Genomic DNA, 21,998 nt, shown 5'->3' on the forward strand with positions numbered 1-21,998 from the left:
CACACAATTATCTCTAGCTTCGGTGTTTATCCATAGATTTTCTTCAGTAGCACCTTATTTTCTTCGTAAAAGTGCAGACACAACGCAAGAAATGAGAAACTGGGCCCAATTTTGCGATTTCGATTTTTCGCAGATGATTAAATAAATTGTCGATGTCAATTTCGGTCTAAAAAATCGTCGATTTGACAATGTTGTGAAGTAGATTTGTTGGTGATTCAATTATCTTTAATTTGAGATAATTTTCAACCACATCGGTCATTCGCAACACGAGATATTCGCAATTAAGTGGGATCACTTTTTTGATAGACAGGTAAAAAGTTCACCTGTCGATATCTCGAAAATGTATCCATAGAAATTTTTTAGACCTTATTTTCGGAACCAGCGGGCCATTTTATATAAGAAAAAATAGTGGCATCCGCTGTGCAATTTTTTTTTTATTTTGTAAACTACTGTTATCAGCGGAACTCAAATTTGTCCGCATTTCGTCGTGTTTGGTTTCATTTTTATTAGAAATATCTCATCCTTATGTTGGAAATATTCTAATTATGTTAAAACAAAAAGTATAACAATTTTATTCGTGCTTGTCACGCATACTACTTCTGTGGAGTATCTGCCAGCGGATGGTCGTAGAGGGCACAGTTGACCTAATTGAATTACAATGTAATTTAATTACGTAATTTAACCCTTCGTTGACACTCTGGGTGTGAGCCATCCATAAACTGATTTTGACGCCCTGTACCTTCTATATGCATCTTTTTTCCAAAGGCGACTCACAAACTATTTTTTTTCTCAAAATATTATATCGGAACAACAACTCTGTAGATTTTTAGCTTCTAATTTTGAAATTTTTAGAAGCTACAATTTTTTGAAGATTTTCTTCGTGTTTTCCCGACATATGGTAATCTAGATTTTTTGGAAAAGCTGGAATAAAATGTCAATCAAAAATCTATTGCAACGCATTCTAGAGACCTTGAAATTGACCCATGATTTTTTTCATAACTATTGGATTCTTTAGATGAGAATGGCAGTCGCTCGAAAATTGTTCTGGCTGTGAGCCACCCAGGTATGTCAAAGTTGATCGAAAAAGGTGTGTCAGCGAAGGGTTAATTACAATGTATTTCAATTACATAGTCATTCAATTACGTTGCAACTCAATTACATAATTTAAACTTTTCAATTAATTCAATTCCTAATTACTGTAATTGTGCGTGTAATTGAATTACAATGTAATTGAAATAGAGTGTAATTAAATTACAACTCAAAACACTGAAGAAGTGAGAAAAAAGTGAAAAAATGTAACAAAGGAGTTTACTTCCCTCTATATATTATTGTTTCAGCAAAATCATCTCTCTCTCTCTATTTCTATCCCTCTTTCTTTCCACATCAGCCGAAAGAAACCTGGATCAGCTGATGAACCTTGTATTTACTTTTCGCGATCACATATGCATACATTCTGTTCCTCATTTACACTCACATATACACTCTCGCTCTCGTGACCGACTCGAGCGCTCGGTTATACAGATCAGTAGTCTCTCGTGTCTCGAGCTGATAAACACCTTTGTATCACCTCAATCATCAATTCTCTCATTCGCAATAAACTGCACTATTCTCAACATATTTTGAGTTCCCTCTGTACAATTATAAATTTATGAATAATACCATATTCAGCACTCATAATAATTTTTTTCTGTTCGAAACCTTTACCTACATATTTCTTTCCCACCTCTTATTACCTCTTAATTCGTAATTATAATTCAATTACATTGTACTATGCAATTACAAATGCAAATAAATTGCAATTACGAATTACGATGTATTGTAATTGAATGCGAGATCTGAATTACGAATTATAATTGAATTATTTTGTAACTATAATTCATGGAGTAATTCAATTGTAATTCTGCACAACTCTGACTCCTACCTAATCCCAATAAACCTTGTTTGTCCAGCAATTATCATTGCCTTGATTCAATGCCCCAAAGACTACAAACATAATTTTTTAACTCATTCTCATATTTCCCGCTTATGAACGGAATTGTATGCAATTTATTTGCTAAGATGTTCCCTTACGTTTGTAATCGCTCATAAAATGTCCCTTTTCACCACACTTGAAGCAATAGCCCTTTTCTCTTTGGGGCAATATTTAACAACATGTCCGATTTTACTGCAATTGTAGCATCATGGATTGGCTGTCGCTGAATTTACCTCCTTGGTTGTAGCCCTCGTTGAGGTTGAACTTACTGGAACTTTTTGTAGGCTTCGCACCACCTCCTGAATCTCAATTACCTCGTTCTTTCTCGATGGCCAGTGTAATATTTTTAAAAGCTGCCAGAAGAGCACATGATGATTTAAATTGTTGAATTCTTGCCTAAAGTCGTTTTCAGATATATTGGCCGGTGAGTTTCTTGAGGGGTATTCTCCCACCACACCTCTTGGCTGCCTCGGTACTCCTTTCTCTACGTTCTCACTCTCTCTCGGGCTAGGCCTGCTTGTCGCGCGGTGGGGACTGTGATGCCAGATCGGGGACGGGTTCCCTCGAGAATTTCCCCCACCTCGCGCACACTACGCCGGAGCTGCGTGTCCGTGAGTTGGACTCCGAAGCGCCGAGCTCACTGACGCGCTGCTCCGGCGTAGTGTGCGCGAGGTGGGGGAAATTCTCGAGGGAACCCGTCCCCGATCTGGCATCACAGGGTGGGGATTCGGTGCCCGTGAGGTACGTAAAGCCGGGTCCAGACCTGAATGTGTATACGCTGAGCAGGCTGAGCGCGCACGAATGACGCATGCGGAGGGGTCGAAAGTGCCATTGTGTCTTTCTTCGCCAGCTTCTGTGCTTAGCTTAGCCCACTCCGCAATCGTAAGGATGGTGTGATTAGCTAAATAAACAACAGCTCAACCCTCCGAGTCATCCTGTTTACCAATACAGGGTGATTCTCCAGCGATGCCTGTCAAAGAGGTGCCACCTGGTACCCCGTGGCGAGGACAACCCCCCGCAGTGCTTCACCGATTTGTATGGGTTTCGACCCTAGAAACGGTTGGAATACCATTATAAAGTCAGAGATGTCCAAGAGTTCCGCATTTCTCATCAGATCTTTGCGAAAACGACGTCAATTGATTCCTTATGGTTCGCCGATGAAACTAACACCAAGAACGACGAAATTCGGACCACAATGAAGGAAATTTCATGAAAAATTGATTTATATCATTTCAAGCTGAATTCGTTAAAAATAGTCTCGTGTAATTTTTTAACACAACAGCGAGTCGGTCAGGCTGTATGAATTAAGAACAATGCAGGGTGTAGTGAAGAAAAGAAAGACAAATTATTTAGTAAAATAGAGCTTTAAAGTCTATCATATGGTAATTGTATTATATTGTTGAAAATGTAATTTTTAGATTTTGATTAACTGTTTATGACAATATTAGCAATGGATTAAATTCATTCACATAGATCCATCCTTCATGATTAAAAAAAAGACGCAACTCCATACTTTCAATAATTTAGGTCATTAAAAATAATTTCTGTAGGCGAGTTTCGTAAAAATCGCCGAAAGCAGGTAACTTTGAAGATATGTATTTTTTAAACAATTTCGAATCCGCAAAAATGAGGACTTAACCCTCCCTAATTTCATATGGACTACCATATATTTCAATATCATGAAAATCCGAGACATCGAGGATTTAGAAAAGTATCACATCTGCTTCTATCTTCCACGCTGAACGCAATGCACTCCAAACTCCCTTTGAAGTGCGGAAGAAAACCGACAACGGTCGGCTCAGGCCGTATGCCTTCGCCGGCATTCGCGAGTCGGGTCGCATGCGCTGAGTCATCACGAACCATGACACGTCCACATCAGAATATTTGTGCACGCTCAGTCTGCTCAGCGTATGCTCATAACTCATTCAGGTCTGGACCCGGCTTAACACGCAGCGAAGCATCCCTACCACTTTGTCGTTTCTTTCTTGCTCTCGTTCCATCTCGCTCTCGCCTTCGCAAAACAAGAGCGAGTCAGAAGTGGTGGGGATAGCGCCAAGCTCCTGACGTGTAGGCCAAACCGAGTTCTTAGCGTAGAAATACATACATCAGAATAGGTGTACGTTAGCTCCGACAAAATTCAGGAGCTTTATTGGTCAGAACTTTGATTCTTTCTCGATAGTATCATCTCGTATTGGTTTACGCATAGCTTCGTAACGCACACAACTACTACGCTAAAAATAAACAACAGCCACACAGCTTCGTTCAGGCCGGGTCGAGCAGCGTTCTCGTTACCCCACCATACCATTGGGGAGCCCAGCAACTTCAACTGCCAATCCACGATCGTCAGGTGGTGATGGCTGATTTCTCCTCGCGCGCTGCTCGCGAAACTGAACTTGCCGGCCAATATATCTGAAAAGGACTTTAGTTTTGTATGTGCACTTCTACTGTTCCGCCAATTAAACAATCGACCATTTCTTCGTAAATCGACACATGATTTACAAGAATTATTTGTTCATGGAACTACGCATTAACTGTTCGGCCGCCTGCCACACTCTTTCGTCAAATTGCCTACGCAATTTCAAGTTATTTTCACGCTGCTCAAATATTTTCTTCATTTAAACTAATAGATTAGCAATTGAGGAGTGATTTTTCAGAATCGCATATTTCCAAATAGACCAAATTTTCAGTAAGCGCAAAAAGCTGTTGTACCTACAATTACTAAAAAACTTATTTTTTTATTAGTACATGTACATTTTATTCTTTCATTTGATAGCGGTAATGTTTTAAATTGAGTGATATTGTTTTAATTGCTATTTAAAAAAAAAAAAGTTTGGAAATAAGCCCTTTTGTATGAAACCATTTGGAAATAAACACTTTTGTTATAAACACATTTGGAAATAAGTCCTTTTATAATGTATACATTACTTTACCTGACTTTGTAAAAAAGTGGAAACCACTAAAGTAGGAAGGTTTCAAACGCTTGATAAGTGGAGAGATTAGAAAGATTAGGAATCTCGCAAAAGAGTTCTTTGCCACTGGAGGATGTCATTTTAACTTGTCATTTAAATTGTATAAAACAATAGTTCATAACGAATCAACAGCCACATCAAAAGTGGCGTCGCGATTTCGCTGCAGTTTTGCTGCCGATGTACTCGCGAAACTTGGGTCTTCTTCATTAAAGGGGTCTCCAGACGCTGATACATGTTCCAGTGAAACGATGATACATGAATCGGCTCCCATGTTTCATGATACATGTTACTACGTCTGTAGATCGGTTTCCGTGTTTCAGCATCAGAGGCGGAAATGGCATATTGCTCACCAGCTAGGCGCGTTAGCAAAATGCAAGTTACAGTATTTCCTCGTTAGCGACTCGATTTTGTGTACACGATACCGACTCTTCGCTATCCCCACCACTTTTGTCTCACTCTTGCCCGGCGAAAGCTGGAGCGAGATGGAACGAGAGCGAGCGAGAGGCACTGAAAGCAAGCGAGGACGGTACGAGACCGACGACGCGTTGATGTTTTGTCTCGCTCCGTCTTTCGGACGCCTGACACTCTGTCCTTTGCGTGCGCGACGGGCGTGCGCGATGGTCGCAAGCGCGTATCGTGGGCACGAAACCGCTTCGCAAAATCTTGACGCAGGCCCGGTTCAAGTCTTTTTTGCGCCCTAGGCGAACTTGGCAATTTGTAATATTTTATTTTAAAGTATATTTTAAACAACACCAGCAATGAAAATACCATTATGCATCTCTTGTCGACTTTCCGCCCTAGGCAGTGGCCTAATTTTGCTTACAGGGACAAGTCAAGCTTACAAGCAGAGATCAGTGTGTACACATATGTATATACTTTAAAATAAAATATTACAAATTGCACTGCAACTGTTTTAAACTACGAATAAAAATTCAAAGTAAGGTCATCAATAAACTCAAATAAATGTATTATAATAAAGGGCGCAATTTGACAAGTTCGCCTAGGGCGCAAAAAAGATTTGTGACGGGCCTGCGTCAAGATTTTGCGAAGCGGTTTTCGTGCCCACGGTAAGCGCTTGCGACCATCGCGCACGCTCGCCGCGCACGCAGTGTTCCATCTCGCTCCCCCCTCCGGCCAGAAAGAAGCGAGAAACGAACACTCGGAATTAGGGTTCTGTTCACGATACCGACTCAACGCCGGTCCCGACCAGCGAGTCGCTAACGAGACAATACTGTACATGAAACCTATATCATAATGCATGTATCAATGTTTCACTGCAACATGTATCAGCGTCTGGAGAGCTCTTTACTGTGCCGATTTCCATGAAAACGTCGGTTTCGAGAATAATCGCTTGGGCACAATAGTTTGCCTCTAAACTGCTTTTTGTCCATATTTCGAGATGTTGCCTCAACGAAATACAAAGGCGTACTGAAACGTCGATTATAGCCCCAAATTGGCAGTTGCTTGGAAGGAATCGTACTAACAGTATTTCAGGTAAGGGGAAATTTTGGATAAGAATCACCCGCGCAATAAAATCAGGTATAGATACAGGCCGGGTGAGCCGAAACCCCGGCGCCCCGCGCTGGTCGCTCAGCCTTCTCCAAAACATTCGGCTGTAGCAACTAAAATAAATGAAATTAGGCGACACCACTTACCCAATATATATTTACATACATAAACTTCCGAAAATGCAAAAAAAAATCGGTTTTTCGAACCCGTCACAGTGGAATGACCCCTTAAAACCTTTAGGTATTAAAGTTATGTATATATTAAAAGAAACGTAGTTTGTTCTGCTCGTCTCGCAATTCGCAGGAAAAAATACGTCATGGTCCTGCGTTTCGAGTCAAGCGGCCTGGGAGTCATATAATCGGTGTATCTCGTATATTGTAGTCGTCGAAACTTCAAAACCGTTTCGCTCCTTACACTCATTTTGTTGTTGTACTGATCCATAGGTGATTTCGTACTGGGCATTAGAAAAGGGGCCCGAGCGGCAAACGCAGCCCAACACGGTCCTGAAGTGAAGGTCATGAGATACATTTGCCGTCTCAAACCGCTAGAGTATCGCTTACATCCCTCGGTTTTTCCTCAGATGTCTTCCCGAGGCCCCTCGGGCCAGTTGGGATTTTACTACCTATTTCTTTTGTTCAAAACCGCAAAATCTCGAACTTTGAGGCCATTTTTCGTGGTGATCCCATATGATTTCAAAGTTAAAAATGGTATCAATCGATTCGTCTTGGCGAGATCTTTCCAATCGTGTATATCAATGGCTCCACGCTCGTAAGTCAGTAATCCCTCTAGGACTTAACATTGTCCGTTCTTGATGTTTGTCAAGTGCTACCGAGTACAAACAATATTTTTTGCAATTTTTATGTGTATCATTTGTCTTTAACCCTCAAACACCACACTGGATCACCGAGACCCAGGCGGTTTGGAAGATTCGTGGCCACTGCTAAACGGTAAATGGTGAGGAGCTGTTGTGGGGGAAAATTTTTTGGGACCCCTACTACGGATTCCGCACCATGAAACCCCTCATTTATCTGAAGAAGCCGAGTGACATCATAAAAAAGGTAGTCTATGGGTCGCGCAGACCCAGTGTGGTGTCCACGTCAGTATTTTCGGAAAAGTGGAGATAACAGTTTTTACAAAACATTACTGTTTGTGCAGTGATTTGTTGTTCCGACAGTATTTCTGCGCTGTGTAAAGTAGAACACATCCTTTTCAAGCGATATAAAGTGTTTAAAATGCGATCGGCCGATGTGTAGGGAATATAGTATGTGGCGAAAATATGTTGCGACAGCTCTTAGTGTCAATGAATGATTTAATAGTGATTTATACTTTTTTTTATAAAATTAATTATTATTTCAAACATTTCATTGCATACTTTCACAGAGAACATTCGTTCGGAAGAAGTAAAAAATCACTCGACTTCACCTCTCAAAATAATGATATTTTTTGGAACCAATCATATTGACATATATTTTCTTGAAGTATGACTGAAATCTTTCAATAGATGTATAATAAAATCCCTGTGCCTTTTTTAAGAAAAAACTGCGATTAAAAGAAGAAAAAACGGAACTTTCAGAACACGGACGTCTTTTTTCAAAATATCTTGAGCAATAAAAGATTTTTCACTAAACTATCAATATATTCCATTTGTTTATTATCCGACGAATTGATTGAAAAAATTGTTTAAATCGGTGCAGCAAATCCTGATATACAGAGGAAAGAAATTTCTGGATCGCGTGGATCCAGTGTGGTGGAAGCGTTAGGAAAATATAGTGTGGTGTTTGAGGGTTAAGATAAGTCAAACCTTATCGAAAAAGGACGTTTTTAATAAAGATACACCAATTTAAAGAAAACCTGCTAAAATCATATGTGTATGTCCTATTTTTTCATTACATACGATTAGGACATACAGGGTGTCCCAAAAATGGCGGAGTTCCTTGCAAGGGGTGACTCAGGGGGTGATTTGAAACAACTTTTTCCTTAGCGAAAATATTGTCCGTGGCATCGTTAACGAGATACTAACAAAAACCCCGACCAATCACAGCGCGAGCCTTCCCCTTGAGCTCGCGTGGTATCTAGAGACGCGGTAGCGTCTCGACGCCAAGTACATGAAAGACACCCTGTATATCGACTGTGTCGCTACCGCTATCATTTACTCGTAGCAGAGCTATTCCAGCCTAACCTGAAACTTATTTCATTAATATCTCATCACGCTTGCAATATTTCCTAAATTTAAAAGCATTTTTCTTATGTAAACCGCATATAAGCTTTCGAATAAGACCAAACTCAATAAAATCGGTTCATGCATGACAGAGATATCGTAATATCGTCTCATGAATCCGTCGGAATCGGTAAGATTTTTCTTCTGATTCTTCTTCTCCAGTCAAAATTTTGTCAACATAATACGCATGCGCGTTACACGCACACCTTCAGCCAAAAAAAAAAAACAACACATGTTTCGTTCGTCGAGTCTCGGTACGCGTTACAGGCACACCTTCAGCCAACAGAAACTAACACATGTTTCGTTCGTCAATTGCTATCTCCACTATGCAATCTACTCCAAATGACAGCTTACCGTCAAGTTATAACCAAGTTATAAACGTGTTTTTACAAATATATATCGTTGTACCATTGAATTGCAACCAAAATGCAGTCTCAAATACAAGGTAAGTTGCCGAAATTAGAATTGCGACATGTTTGAATTTCATCAAACTGTTTTTTATTTGTAACTAAACTGAGGATTTTATGTATCCAGAGACGCGGTAGCGTCTCGACGCCAAGTACAGGTAAGAAAGTACATGATAGACACCCTGTATATCGACTGTGTCGCTACCGCTATCATTTACTCGTCGCCGGGCTATTCCAACTTAACCTGAAAATTATTTCATTAATATCTCATCACACCTGCAATATTTTCTAAATTTAAAGGCATTTTTCTTATGTAAACCGCATATAAGCTTTCGAATAAGACCAATTTCAATAAAATCGGTCCGCGCATAACCGAGATATCGTAATATCGTCTCATGAATCTGTCAGATGCGATAAGGTTTTTCTCCTGATTCTCCAACCAAATTTTGTCGACATAATACGTATACGCGTTACACGCATACCTTCAGCCAAAACGAAACTAACACACGTTTCGTTCGTCAATCGCTATCTTCACTATGCAATCTACTCCAAATTTTGACAGCTTACCGTCAAGTTATAACCAAGTTATAAACGTGTTTTTACAAATATATACATAAATGAATTTCTTTTTAATTTAAATGATAAAAACCAATTTAAACCAATTCCACCAATCCAATTGTCTTGACGCTTTGCAGGCGTGCGTAGTTTGGATGACAATACAATATATTTAAAAAAAAAACCCGAGAGGATGAAGAAATTATCCAGTCATCAATTAATAATATAATAATAATTTATAATATTGAAAATTATCTGAAGTCATTCTCTACGTAAATTATCTTTGTAAAAATAAGTGAGATCTCCATAAAAAACTTCAGAAAAGTAAAGAAATTACGCCAAGTACACAAAATCAAATAAATCACAAAAAATAGAAGATAATAGTAATTGTAAAATAAAAAAATATGTGAAATCAAAATGAGCTGCACGTACATAAAGGTGATGATAAATACAAATAAATATTTTAATACGAATAAACATTTTATTCAAAATACTTGGCGCTGCGTCCAGAATTGGTGCCGCTAAACTGAAAATGTTTATTCGTATTAAAATATTTATTTGTATTTATCATTACCTTTACGTACTTGCAGCCCATTTTGATTTCACATTTTTTTTTATTTTGTAATTATTATTATCTTCTATTTTCTGTGATTTATTTGATTTCGTGTACTTGGCATAATTTCTTTACTTTTTTTAAGTTTTTTTATGGGGATCTCACTTCTTTTTACAAAGATAATTCATGTACTTGGCGTAATTTTTTTACTTTTTTGAAGTTTTTTATGGGGATCAAAGAATTTACAGTAGTCGTTACATGAAACTGAAAATTGAGGTTCGAAAAGCAAATTTGACTTCACGGAACCTTCCACTTTCAGTCAGATTTTAACCGCAAAGCACATTAACGATTGGAATCAACTCCTGGAGGTTCCCACGTGCACAGAATATTAAATTTAAAAGAATTTACGTTGGTCATTATATGAAACTGAAAATTGAGGTTAGACAAACAAATTGGACACCATTGAACCTCTATTTTCATCCAGAATTCCACTGCACAGCACATTCACGTTTAGAATCACCTCCTGGAGATGCTCACGTGCATAGAAAATTAAATTTCAAAGAATTTACACCAGTCGTTAATTTTCAGTTTCATATAATATATACAATGACGGACGACGATCCCTGCCGTGTCCTGCCGAATGGTCCCGAGAGTTGACGAATCGACGAACGAAACATGTGTTAGTATCGTTTTGGCTGAATGTGTGCGTGTAACGCGTATACGTATTATGTCGACAAAAATTTGACTGGAGAATCAGAAGAAGAAGAAAATGTTAAAAATGTTATATTTCTGACAGATCCATGAGACGATATTACGATATCTCTGTCATACGCGGACCGATTTTATTGAATTTGGTCTTATTCGAAAGCTTATATGCGGTTTACATCAGAAAAATGTCGTTAAATTTAGAAAATATTGCAAGCGTGATGAGATATTAATGAAATAAGTTTCAGGTTGGGTTGGAATAGCTCTGCGTTCGAGTAAATGATAGCGGTAGCGACAGTCGACATATACAGGGTGTCCCACTAAGGAGTGGACAGCGCGATATCTCTTAAAGTATTGTCGATAAAAATATAAAAAAAATAGGGAATTGCATGGTTCGAGGGGGCCCATTTATTAGCGCGAACGAATTTTGTTTTCGATTATTATTTTAAAAGATACGATGGTCAAGTTCGGTTTTTCAAATGGAACTATTTTTTTTGAAGACCTGAGTTGATAGTGCGTTCCAAGACAAATTCAATAATCTTTAATGTATACACTTTATTTCCACTGGTTTTTAAGATATTGCGCTTGCAAATTTACTGATTTTCACTGCAAGAAACCCCTCTGGAATGGCAAAAACCGGGGGCGGTCTTACTGGCGCCACGGGTGGCACTGCCTGTTGAAATGGATACTTACCTGCCAAAGGTCTACGCCAGAAATGGCAGGCCCAAAGGCTGGACAATTCTTTTCCGTCAGAAATGCTACTTAGGTAGGTACATCTGCGGTTGGATTGGTTCTGATACAATCTGCTCCCTATGGATGAAATTTAGTCTAGCAACTTTCACTCCTCCTAACCTAACCAATCCAACTTGCATCCCTCCCAAAAGAACCGGCCATCCGAGCGTAGAAGCAAGTGCGAAATAAAAGTAACGATACCTACCTAAGTAGCATTTCTGACGGAAAAGAATTGTCCAGCCTTTGGGCCTGCCATTTCTGGCGTAGACCTTTGGCAGGTAAGTATCCATTTCAACAGGCAGTGCCACCCGTGGCGCCAGTAAGACCGCCCCCGGTTTTTGCCATTCCAGAGGGGTTTCTTGCAGTGAAAATCAGTAAATTTGCATGCGCAATATCTTAAAAACCAGTGGAAATAAAGTGTATACATTAAAGCTTATTGAATTTGTCTTGCAACGCACTATCAACTCAGGTCTTCAAAAAAAATAGTTCCATTTGAAAAACCGAACTTGACCATCGTATCTTTTAAAATAATAATCGAAAACAAAATTCGTTCGCGCTAATACATGGGCCCCCTCGAACCATGCAATTCCCTATTTTTTTTATATTTTTATCGACAATACTTTAAGAGATATCGCGCTGTCCACTCCTTAGTGGGACACCCTGTATATAGGGTGTCTTTCATGTACTTGGCGTCGAGACGCTACCGCGTCTCTAGATATATTACCCTTGGCTCCAATTACGCTTTTGAGACGGTGTCGCATGCTGTGTACTAGTTTTTCAGTTATTATCGATTCGATAGAATTCCATACTACTAAAATCTTTTGTTTTAGTACGTCCTTCAAAGTTGTGTTGTAATTTTTTAATCTCCTGTCGATTTCCGCCTAAAAATATTCGATGTGGTTGATATTGTTACGAATTACAACAGTTAAATTCTGGTTATAAAATTATTTATTAATAACATGGTGTCCCTCTTTTTGTGTCAAGAACATTTAAGTCATTTACCACTGGGTTAGGGACTTCGGTAGCACGAATGATAAGATTATACGTGTGAACTTTCTTGTTTGAAACCCAACTATGAACTGACGCCCTGCGCCGAAAAACTCTTCCTTTTTAAATGCTGGGTAGAGAGGTTTTCACCCTCTACCCTCGAATGGCCAAGATGGAGGGAAAGCCCAAATATACACAATCCAAAGTGCATTGCTGACGAAGTCCAGACATTGGCATCGGCGGAAAGACATTACAGCGTAGACCTTGAAAACCCTTGGGCTTCACGATTTCGATGACTGCTCTTGTGCCCAAGGGTTACTGCCTAGTCCCTCGCCAGATGAGCGTGTCGAGCTCAAGGGAGGTCTCCGCCTTAGTTATTTGCCAAAATGCACGGCCAACATTCGGGACTACATCTGGGTTTACTTACTAAAACTTTCCCTCATCTGGCCATTCGTTACGCACGTAACAATATCCAGACTTTATGGGGGTGTATGAAACCCATAAGGTGTATTATACATTATACAATAACCATTCTTGTCCAATACACCATAATCTGCTATCTTTCTTAACTGACTGCATACAGTCAGTGATAGATACTGTGTATCCATTCTTTTTCCAATTTGAATTTTAAATCGTCTATTTCTGTAACAACCTCTATAATAGTAATTTTATCACCTTCAATACTTGTCACTGTACTGTGGAATATTGCGGCCTCACTATGCATGAAATACAACCATACTTCTGAGCTGTCTTCTTCAAATAAGTTTTCAGAATACTTGGGCAGTTGTCGATGGACAAGAAATATGATTTTAAAGGAGAATACTTACAATTTTAAAACTCTTTCAATCCCGGCATCAATGCCAATCATCTAGTCTAGCGCTGCTCAAGGTCGCTCCCGCGGGAGATTGGGATTCTCCCACTCTCGTCCGCGTTGTCAGGGGTACCGCGCAACGCTAACCGCGAACACGCTAGCCCGGTTAGACCGTCATGGTAGCCTTCTTAGCGTCGCGCGGTCTCCTTGACACCGGAAGGCACGCTGTGCGAGAGAAAGATTGGAAAGGGAAGCTGGCGCGTGAGGGGCCCCACCGCTGGTCACCGCTGATCTAGTCTTACTGTACCCAGCAAGCGCATATATTCCACCTCTCCATCGTCACAGAATTCTTTTAATAACTCTACCCTCACTGTAAATATATAAAAATAACTGTAAATTTTTATTATGATGCCCTCAATATCAACAGGAAGTTGATCTGCTGCTGTCAGAATAGTATTGTATACTATATATGCAACACATCCTACACCAATAATTGGCATTTGAAGATGGTTCTTTAGTTTATTATACCTATACATTATTTGTTCATTTTCTAAGGAGATCACCAAAGTTTGTATTTGCATTATCAGCACAAACTGCTACAACTTTATTTTTTAAATTATTTTTCTTTAATATTTCAATAATTGAGTTGGTAATTATCTCAGAACTTTCCCCTGGCAGAGATACAAAATCTAAAAGTTTCATTTGTATTCCCAGTTTGTAATAAAAAAAAGCAAATTAATGACGGCAATAATTTAGTTTTCTTTTGATTTGATGCATCCGTAAATATTGTTATAAAATCAATAGTTTCCAATGTTTTCAAAAGTTGATCAATTATATAAGGTGCAAATACATTTTTTTTATAATCGTTTCAGTTTTTGTGCGAGCGCAAGTAAATTTTAGCTCGAATAATGTACGAATAAGTTAAGTTTAGATGTACAATCCATTGATCGAAATGTTTGATTATGAATTATAGTATGATACGCAAATACTGCTTCGGCAATTCTCTTTCTTTGGGTCCGAATTCAACTTTACGTCAATAACCGAGTAATTTTTTTTTTTAAGAAGCTGAAGCTAATAATGCTCGTTTGTGTTTATCCGACAAAGTATGTCTCTTGATATCACTTCTATCTCCCGACCCAATCGAGAAGTCACTATTACCGTATTAAGTATCACAGTAAACGTTGTTTTCAATTTTAGTTTTTTTTTATAACAGCAATTTCACTTTTTAATTCATCTGTAAAGGTGCAGAGTCTTTTCTTCGACGTGGCTATCTGAAATTAGTTTTTTTTATTTATAATTTATATTCTAATTAATAATATATTAAAAAATAAAAATTAATACATACTTTTTGCAGTAAAAACATTGAATATAATAAGAATAAAATAATAAAATAATCTTAGGTCTTAGCATCTTAGGCTACAGTTACAGTGGATACGTTTTCGTAGGAATGATGTTCTGATGAATACGTTTCATCGTAGGATAAACTGCACTAATGCTGGCACTGCACTAATCATTGGCACTCCTGAGTAAAAAGCCAAACATTACAAAATACGAGTTTAGAAAGTACTTTTTTACAATTTCTTATTTTTCTTTCGTTACAACACTGCAAATCCCAGTAGTTGAAGTACACATTTTACATCTGGCAACACCACAAAGTGGGACAAAGGGCTGAGTTTGAGGTGTTTTCTTAAAATTTTTATAAGGGCTAGGTAAGTATATTTTGTCGCTTTATAACTAAGTAATGGACTGAAATACTGATTTATTAAGTATTGTAGGTATTTACAAACACTTTAAACTTCGTTTTTAACTACAGGGTCAGCGTTTTATCCTGCAACCCGCGCTCCCGCGAACTTGTAAAATGGCAACAAGGCCTCACGGAAGCATTCCACTACAACCATGCACCGTCCCGGCGTTCGGAGAGCTGCCAGCGACCGCTGGACAGCAGTGATGCCCGAGCATCGAGAATTTTGGGGTGGTTTCTTTCAAATTAACGTCGCAAAGAGCTATTCAGAATTTTCCGGCCCGAGTTGAAAAATTTGGGGCCTTTTCCGTATAACTTTTGAAATATAAAAGATATTGGAATGCAATTTGCGCCGAAAAATGAAAAAAAATTATTCCCTCTTAATGATGGATAATTTAACATATTTTACATTTACTTAATTTTTTAACCACAATTGTTGTAAAAAGTTTTTGCAAACTCTTTATTTGATACTGTATTTAATGCTGCTTTTAAAATTTGTGGTGTTGATAAAGAATCGGCTAGTTCTTTCTGTATCATAACTTTCAGAAATTGAGAAATTCAATTTTTATTCAATTATGTGTTAGTTCTGCAGACCTCAGAATCTATTTTTCTGGTTTTCTTTTTTTTTATGATTTTATCCTTAATGCAGTGCATACCTAGACCAGACGTAAAGGGTAACGAATGGGACGTGTCTTTGATTGTAGCGGTGTTTGAATTTTTTTCTAGAATTTTTGTGTTTGAATGTTTTAGCTATTCCGTTAGGCTTCCGTTAATGTCATTTTTTGTAACGATGCGTCATTATTGTGACTTTTACACGCAGGTGGTGAAAAATCTCTCCGTACAAGGGTATAGCGCCGCGGTCAACCTTGTCGTAGCTAAAATTTTTGAAATTGAGACAGGTACGAGATCAGTCGACATTCTTTTCAAACCTCATTACAGTAATCTGGAGTGCGAGTGGTAAACCGATCATAAAAGCGGAGCGCGTGGCTCGATTACCTGAGCCAGGAAATTCCCAATAGCTCTTTGCGACGTTAACTTGAAACAGACCATCCTAAAATTTTCGGAGCTCGGGCATCACTGCTGTCCAGCGGTCGCTGGCAGCTCTCCGCTGGGCCGGTGCATGGTTGTAGTGGAATGTGTCTGTGAAGCCATCTGTTGCCATCTTACAAGTTCGCGCGAACGCGGGTTGCAGGATAAAACGCCGACATATGTTTTTCTATATAACCTCAAATGTTAGGGTGCCAATGATTGTACTTTTATGCCTATTTTTGTTTTTCACTGAATATTTTTAAAATAAAAGACTTAATAGGTACTCAAGAGGTTATATTTTAATGAGAAATCTATATCCACTATAACCGTAGCCTTAGGTCGCCAGGAAATTTCTACTCGCAGTGGAACGGAATTACGCCACACATGGCCGTGATGACGCTGTGACGTCAAACCAATCGACACCAAGGTAGCTGTTGGCTCCAAACCAATCAACGCCAAGGTTGATTCTCCCTCCACTACGAGTAGGAATTTCCTGGCAGCCCTGGTCACATGTGCATCAGAGTCTGCCCGCTAATTTTTCGTCGGAGTTCAGTACACTTTTGTCATGCGCATTCTATATAATTAGCATTCTCCCCACTTCAGATTTCTATGCAACAACTCATGACAAGACGAGTAGAAACCTTTGTTGCCAGTTAACAGTGTTAGTGCCATCTAGTATGAAGTAGAGGAAGCAGTAACTTTGTGCCACTGCAAAAATGTAAAAGATTACATGTCTAATTCAGGACATTTTGCGGGACAGTTTTCAATGCGTGACAAATGACTTAAATCCGGGATTCTCCCGCACAATGCTACACGTCTGGTCACTTTACCCTACCTGCTTTGGACGAGTAAACGCTCTTTTCGTGTGGCTAAACGACTTCGTTTGCGACCACGCCGAGAGGTACTTAATTGCTTGCTTCGTTCGCCGCTTAAACTGCTTCGATCGCGAACTTTTGCTAGTGTACCGAACTGCTCGCTACAGCTTAAGCTATCGCGCATTTGCTGCCGTGATAATAATTGAACTTCGCGCTAAAGCGTTTGCTGCTTTAATATAAAACTGCTTTGAAACAGCTGCACACTAGTCGTTTTTATTGTGTTGTGTATAAAAATCCTCGTACATAGTGTAAATATAGATATTGGTAACTAATTTTCTATGTTATATATGAAATCATTTTTACTTTACACAAATATTAAAAATATGTTTCTTCTTTTTAGTTAGAAAGAATAATGTTTGGCGATTGAAATTAAAGAAAAAGAAAGTTCGTATGTTTAATGATTGCGGAGATAAAATTTTTTTGTAAAGATAATTCTCCAAAAAATCGATGAAAATTCTGTAGGTACTTTGAGATCCATATTTTTTAAACAATTTCAAATGTGGCAAAATTTGTCAAATTGAACCCTTCTTATTAAATCGTCTATATTTTTTTCTGTCCATACTGCGACATATGTGTCTCCTTCTATTGCAGCTTGTTTCTCCTCCCTACCTCCCCTTCTCTCTATTAAGCATTCTAACGGTAGGTGATCCGAGTCTATTCTATCCATTACCTTGAAATCTTCTAACTTATCTCTGCTTGCCATATTTGTAAAAAGGTCCATTGCCGACGCTCCTCTTGATCCTACATATGTGAATTGTCTATATTTATCTCCCGCGATATTGCCATTCAGAATTTCCGATCCGTTTTCATCAATTTCCTGTAGTAATATCCTATCGTCCTTGTTCATTTTGTCAGCCTTCGTTGCCGCCTTCTTTTTTGTTTTCTTCTCTTCACTATATATTCCTACCTCTGCCACCTCTGATCCAATTCTAGCATTTAAGTCTCCTCCTATTAATAACATCTCCTCAGCGTTGTGAATATTTTCATCGCTTCTCAACTATATTGGTTCTACAACGTCCGAATGTTCCTCGAATCTCCATTTAACCTCAATTTCCTACCTAGTCCCCCATTACAGACATTTACCGTACCACTATCAACCTCTAAATCTTCTTTTATCCCAATCAGAACCCCTCCACTTGCTCTACCCTTTGTTTTAGTTCTGCATGCCATTTAATATTTCCATTTATAGGTCTTTAGGAGAAACTTTTTAAATTTCTCCCACTCCTTCTTGTCTAGTCAGACCTCAGACAAGCCTACATAGTCATATTTGGTTATAAAATACCAAAAGTCTTTGTCCTTATTTTACAGCCCCGCCACATTCCAGAAAAGTAGTTGCGGCCGCAAGCAACGCACCGCGCATCGCAGTTTGAAATCATGCTCGCTGACTCACGGGTCTAGCTTTGCCATAATCCCTTTCCTTTTTCTTACTGACTTGGCCCATATTACTTTTGCCTGTGATCCCAGCTCATTTCGCAGGAGCTCATTTCCCTACTCCTTCTCTCTTCCTGCCTCCACATTCAGCTCTGTTATTTTTATATTATTCTTTCTCTCCCTTTTGTCCTGTAATTCTAGGATCGTCTCCAATCTGTCTTAATCTTCCTAAACCGTGGCTAACTTTGGCCCCTTCATTTTAATGGCTTCTTCAGCGGCCCGCCCTATCCTATCTTCTACATCTTTTACCAGTTTTATCCATTTATTTTCTCGTTTCTTATAGTCCGCTTGTATCTTCATAATCATTTCCTTAATAATTTTTCTAAGGTGAATGTCCCAATTTCTGCTCATTTAACCGCTTCGTTCCCACGGACGTGTTATGTCGCGACGCCGATACTGTTGATATAAACTCACAGACGAGTAAACGCGCGACGCAATGCCCTTCCTGCGATGTCACAGACGAGTAGACGCGCGTCTTCTGTTTATGCTCCGCGGTAGCTGTAGTCCACCGATTACTTTGTTAGCTTGCTTCTATGTTGTGAGAATCAGTTCCTGTGTAGTTGTTCATGAGAGCAGGTCACGATGCCACAAATAAGGAATCGTATTATAAGTGATAGCGATAGTGATACGGATAGTAATCGATATAATTTAATTGAGGATGACGTTCCATTGTCCGAAAGGTGGAAGAAAAAACACTCTTAACACTCTTTCGAATTAAAGCTTTTAATTTAATAATGAAGCACGCAAGATATGTCGTCTGTGACATCGCACGAACGGTATCGCATCGTGTGTTTACTCGTCTGTGGCATCGCAGGAAGGGCATTGCGTCGCGCGTTTACTCGTCTGTGGCATCGCACGAACGGCATTACGTCGCGTGATAACTCGTCTGTGAGTTTATACCAACAGTATCGGCGTCGCGACATAACACGTCCATGGGAACGAAGCGGTTAAGAGGTTACCCGACAGAAAGAATATGTAAAAAATTTGTTTATGATCAAAATTTGCAGAGTAATTGATTAATTCTTTAATAATAAATCAACCAGTCGAAAACTATTTAAGAAAGATATTTCAAGATGTTTAACTACTAGTAAATTGTAATTAAATATAATGTTTTAAATGTCCGTATTTCTCCTCACGAAAAATAGCGATGTACGTATTTCTACTCACCATTTTTACCAATTTCTGCTCACATAATATGTTGCCATTTCAGGTTAAAATAAGTTACATCTCTAATGGAGATAAACAAAAAATAAAATACCTTCGAATAGAAATAGAAGTTACAGCATATATTGAATTGTGAGGTTATGTTGCTAAAATTTTGGTGGGTAGAAATGCGGACACGCCGGTGATTCACTTGACCCTAAACCTAATCACCTGTTTTCTACTTAAAATAATCAAAAATAGTAAAAAATCAACATCCAGAGCACAATGCGGTATCTATTTTTTTATTAAATAAGAACTTTTACTGCAAAAACTATTTTTTGCCCAATTCTCGAATACCAATAGTGACCCTGTTCCTTACCACAACCAACTAAAATACGGTCGAATAATCATGAGTCTCTGATTTTAAAAGTTTTTCGTTGCTTATGCTGCACTTTGATTAGTCCCAAGCTCGTGCAACACTCGCGTAAATGTTCAAATAATTTTGAATTATTTTGTTGTAACTATAGTACAAACGTGACGCTTATAATGATAAGAAAAATACGAAATGAGCAGAAATGGGGACATGAGCAGAAATTGGGACATTCACCTTATCGTCTCTTATTTATTTCGTCATTTCTTTTATCTGTACGTTTAATGCTTTTATCGCTTCTACTGCCTCTTTATTGTTTGATGAATCTTTTCCTGCCTTTTCCCCATTTGCCGTTTACGCATCCTCAGAATTATCTATTGACAATTCATCTCTTTCCTGACGTGGGCTTCGCTCCTTATGACTCTCTTTGGTTTTTATATATCCATCTATTTTGTTTGTGGCTTCCCGGTTCATTCTCACTGAGCCGCTCGCAGAACGACCCCTGATAGCCAGATCTGGGCAGCAGAATCTGACGTCAGAACTGCAGCAGTCCGTGTCCGCATTTGGATGCGTTCTGATGTGCAGAGCCTGAGGTGCAGTGCCTGATGTCAGATGGACAGCAGATCGACAGCAGATCGACAGCAGATTTCGCCGTCTGCTAGGCACAGCAACAGCGCCATCTGAGATCCAGAATTACCAAGCAATTGCCTACAGATGGCGCTGTTGCTGTGCCTAGCAGACGGCGAAATCTGCTGTCGATCTGCTGTCCATCTGACATCAGGCACTGCACCTCAGGCTCTGCACATCAGAACGCAGCCAAATGCGGACACAGACTGCTGCAGTTCTGACGTCAGATTCTGCTGCCCAGATCTGGCTATCAGGGACCCTTTTTCGAGTTAGACCTGGTACTCGAATTTATACTCATTTCGTCTGCTTCGCTCAATTCTACCTGGCCCCTGAGGTTACCTTTGCTGTCAGGTTATGTTCGCCTTCCTGCCTCCGCTCGCAAAGTCCAACCCTAACCTAACTTATTCTATGCGCCTCGACTTTTTCCTTGTATCTTACACAATTCAATCATTTAATTTTTACCTTCACTTGCGCTTATTTAGCTTCCTCCGACCTCCCTTTTCTTGCGCAGAAACTCCCGTTTTATTGGTATTTGTGCCTATTACTATCTTAAGGGGTCTTCCTAGTGTGACGGCCTGAAAAGGAGGCGATATTTGGGGATCTTTTTTAAGAGAAAGCAATAAATTATTGTTAGGTTTAATAAAGGAAAGATAAACAACTTTGAATTCCTTTTCTATTAATTATAAATGTATTTTATGTATATGCTTTACTAAAGAGTTCATGTCTTGTATCATACAATACTCTTACATATACCGCCAGTAGAGAGGCCGCCATGGCACAGGTGGCGACCCCAATCGCAACACTTGAAGAAGAGCGCTCATTGGTTATGATAATGGATTATCTAACAAACCCCCCTTCAATGTGCACTCTTCTTTAAACATTTTGAATAGAGGATACTTTACTCAACCCGAGTCCTTGCATACATGCCTCATGTTTAATATTTCGCAACCCCCAGTCAACACATCCGCGACCATCTTTTCAGTTGGAACATATTCAAGATATAACATCTTTTCTTTCAACGAATCACGGATGTTATGCTATTTAATGTTTATGTGTTTTGTTTTGGAGTGATATACATTATTTTTGGCGAGCATCTGTGCATCCTGATTATCATTGAGCAATGTAATTTTAACATTAAACCAAGTTCTGTTAGAAATTGTTGAAGATGAATCGCTTCTTTTCCCGCCTCTGCAATGGCCACGTATTCGGCCTTAGTTGACAAGAAAGCTACTGTTTTCTGTTTTTGATATTTCCATGATACAGCAGCCCCACTTAAAATGAATGCATATCCAGTATATGAATTTCTATCTATAGGGTAGGAACCCCAATCTGCATCAGTGTATCCAGAAACTCCTTGATCAGTC

The 21,998-nt window shown here is 39.0% G+C and overlaps 1 protein-coding gene and 1 long non-coding RNA gene across 5 annotated transcripts in view; one reads left to right on the forward strand and one right to left on the reverse strand.

The window, feature by feature from the left end:
- Positions 1–21,998, forward strand: part of LOC143369378 (filamin-A-like) — a 446,998-nt gene that overhangs the window by 311,374 nt on the left and 113,626 nt on the right. The gene's annotated exons all lie outside the window — the stretch shown is intronic.
- The window catches only part of LOC143369405 (uncharacterized), a 263,714-nt gene that overhangs the window by 172,982 nt on the left and 68,734 nt on the right, over positions 1–21,998 (reverse strand). The gene's annotated exons all lie outside the window — the stretch shown is intronic.

This window comes from Andrena cerasifolii, chromosome 5, assembly GCF_050908995.1.
Source record: "Andrena cerasifolii isolate SP2316 chromosome 5, iyAndCera1_principal, whole genome shotgun sequence".
Lineage (NCBI taxonomy): Eukaryota > Metazoa > Arthropoda > Insecta > Hymenoptera > Andrenidae > Andrena > Andrena cerasifolii.